Source organism: Mustela nigripes, unplaced genomic scaffold (genome assembly GCF_022355385.1).
Source record: "Mustela nigripes isolate SB6536 unplaced genomic scaffold, MUSNIG.SB6536 HiC_scaffold_20, whole genome shotgun sequence".
NCBI lineage: Eukaryota > Metazoa > Chordata > Mammalia > Carnivora > Mustelidae > Mustela > Mustela nigripes.
Genome location: NW_026739436.1, coordinates 1014589 through 1017787, shown reverse-complemented (window position 1 = coordinate 1017787; position 3199 = coordinate 1014589).

Sequence of the window (3199 nt, the reverse complement as noted above, 5' to 3'; positions counted from 1 at the left end):
ATCTTGTAGATAGCTGCTGCCATCTGTGTACCAGGTCAGGTCTGCATCCTTGATAGGCTGATCAGTCAGATCGGGCCGTGTCCCTTGAGTCTCAAGCAAGGATCTGGTGACAGTCATGTAATGGCGGCGTCTCTCCAGGAGTGGGCAGCAAGGTTGCAGGGTTAAGGGTCACTACAGGCCCAAACTGGATTCTGTCCGTGTCCAGGAGGAGGGACTGGTAATGAGTCAGGCGGGCGTTTGACAGCCAGCGGTCCGGTGGTTGTCTGATTAAACACTCCACTGTATGTGGAGCTAGTATGGTTAGGGGCTGCCCCAGTGTCAGTTTGGTGGCGTCCTTGATAAGGACTGCAATTGCCGCAATCATCTTTAGGCATGGTGGCCAGCCAGCCGCTACGGGGTCTAATTTCTTAGAAAGGTAGGCGACGGGGCGTCTCCAAGGCCCGAGTCTTTGGGTCAAGACCCCTTTAGCGAAGCCTTGTTTCTCATCAACAAAGAGGTCAAAGGGCTTTGTTATGTCTGGCAGGCCTAATGCCGGAGATTTAAGAAGCGCTCGTTTGATATGATGGAACACCTGTTGCTGTTGCTCAGTCCAAACAAAAGGAGTATCTTGTTTAGTCAATGGATCTAAAGGGGCCGCTATCTCTGCGAATCCCGGGATCCATAGTCTGCAAAAGCCCGCTGTTCCCAGGAACTCCCGCAATTGCCTATGGTTTTGAGGCGCAGGAACGTTAGAAATAGTCTCCTTCCTTGCAGCCGTTAGCCACCGTTGTCCATCATATAGTTCATAGCCCAGGTAGGTGACCCTAACCTGACAAATCTGGGCCTTCTTGGCAGATGCTCTATACCCCAATTGGCCTAGGGTCGTTAAGAGATCCCCAGTACCTGTCCGGCAGTCTTCTTCGTTGGTGGCTGCCAGCAGGATGTCATCGACGTATTGAAGCAGGATCAGGGAGGGGTGCCTTACCCGAAAGTCGGCCAAGTCCTGGTGAAGAGCCTCGTCGAACAGCATTGGGCTGTTCTTGAACCCTTGCGGTAACCGAGTCCAGGTTAGCTGACCTGATATTCCCAAGTCTGGGTCCCTCCATTCAAAGGCAAAGAGAGACTGGCTCTGCGGACTCAGTCTTAAACAGAAGAAAGCATCCTTGAGGTCCAAGACGGTGTACCAGGAATGGGTTGGAGGCAGTGTGCTAAGTAAGTTATAAGGGTTGGGCACCGTAGGGTGGATGTCTTCTACCCTCTTATTGACCTCCCTGAGGTCCTGAACTGGCCGGTAATCATTGGTGCCGGGTTTCTTGACGGGCAACAGAGGGGTGTTCCAAGGAGACCGGCATGGGGTCAAAATACCCTGGTCTAGTAACCGCCGTATGTGTGGCTTGATGCCCTGATGGGCCTCGTTGGACATGGGGTACTGTTTAACATTGACAGGAACGGCGGTTGCTTTTAACTGTATGTGAATGGGGGGCTGCTGGATAGCCAATCCCATTCCTCCTGTTTCTGCCCAGGCACCCGGGTAAGATGTGAGCCAGGACTCTATGTCCCTCTGAGGTTGAGAGGGCTTCTCGTGTAGTCTATATTCCTCTTCCAATTGTAGGGTGAGGACATGTAGAGGAGTTCCATTAGGGCCGGTTACGGTGGCCCCTTGTGGTTCAAAATGGATCTGAGCTTTGAGTTTGGTTAATAAGTCTCTACCCAGAAGTGGGTATGGGCAATCGGGGACATGAAGAAATGAATGAGAAACTTTACCTGAGGCCAGGTGTACTTTCCTGTCCGTAGTCCAGCGATATTGCTTCCCTCCAGTGGCTCCTTGAACCCAGGCCATCCGGTTACTGAGTGGCCCCGGGTTCTTGGTCAAAACGGAGTGTTGAGCCCCTGTATCTACTAGGAAGGTGATTGGTTGCCCCCCGACGGTTAGGGTTACCCGGGGTTCAGGGGGGGGCTCCTGACCCTGACGCCCCTAGTCTTCATCTAAAGCCGTAAGTTTTGTGACTTGCTTAGCGTTCCTCTTAGGATTCCTCGGGCAGTTCTTGGCCCAATGTCCTCTCTCCTTGCAATAGGCACATTGGTCCCGTTCTATCCGGAGCCTGCTTATGTCTCCCTCTCTGTTTGGCCTTCCCTTCTCTAAGCCCTGACTGCCTTGCACTGCAGCGGCCAAGATTTTACTAAGTTCCTTGGTTCGCTTACGCTCACGCTTCTCTTCCTTCTCTTCCGTTTCCTTCCTTAGTTTCTCTTCTCTTTCTTCCTGCAACTTCCTAAGCCGTTCCTCCTTCTCTTCCTGAGTTTCTCGTTTATTAAAAATCTTTTCTGCCTCCTTTAATAAATCCTGCAAGGAGAAATCTTGTAGGTTCTCCAAACGCTGCAACTTGTTCCTAATATCTGGAGCCGACTGCCAAATGAATGTCATGGAGACATTTCCTCTCTGTTCGTCACTATTTGGGTCAAAAGGCGTATACCTGCGGTAAGCTTCCTTAAGCCCCTCTAGGAAGGCGGTTGGAGATTCCTCCTTTCCTTGAGTCACCTGTCTTACCTGGGCCAAATTAGTGGGGCGTCGCCCTGCATTATGGAGGCCTGCTATGAGTAACTGGCGGTAAAGACGTAGGTGGGTCCTACCTGCAGCTGTATTGAAGTCCCAGTCAGGGCGAGTCAGAGGGAAGGTTTCGTCTATCACGTTAGGAAGTTGTGTGGGCCTTCCGTCATCCCCTGGGACATTCTTTCTGGCCTCTAAAAAGACTCTCTGTCTCTCCTCTGTAGTGAGAAGAGCCTGCAAGAGCTGCTGGCAATCGTCCCAAGTAGGCTGATGTGTAACTAAGATAGATTCAATTAAGGCGGTTAGGGCCACAGGGTCCTGTGAGAAGGAAGGGTTATGAGACTTCCAGTTATATAAGTCAGATGCAGAGAAGGGCCAATATTGGAGGCTCCCTGGTTCCCTCCCTTGGCACAAGGGAAGGAGCTTAGAAGTCTCCCCTTGTTCTGGTCTCTGCCGGCCTCTAACTCTGCCAGCGATTGGAGATGGATGATCTGATTCCCCCATGGGGCCGGATGCCCGCCTAGGAGGATGATAGGGTGGAGGGTCCTCGGTTAGGAGGTCTATCAAAGGGGATTCCTCGGGAGGGAGGACCTGCCTGGGGCGTCGCAGAGAGGAATCGTTGTTGGACGAGGGAGATTCAGTAGGGACTATAGGGTAAAGGTTGGAAGAGGTGGG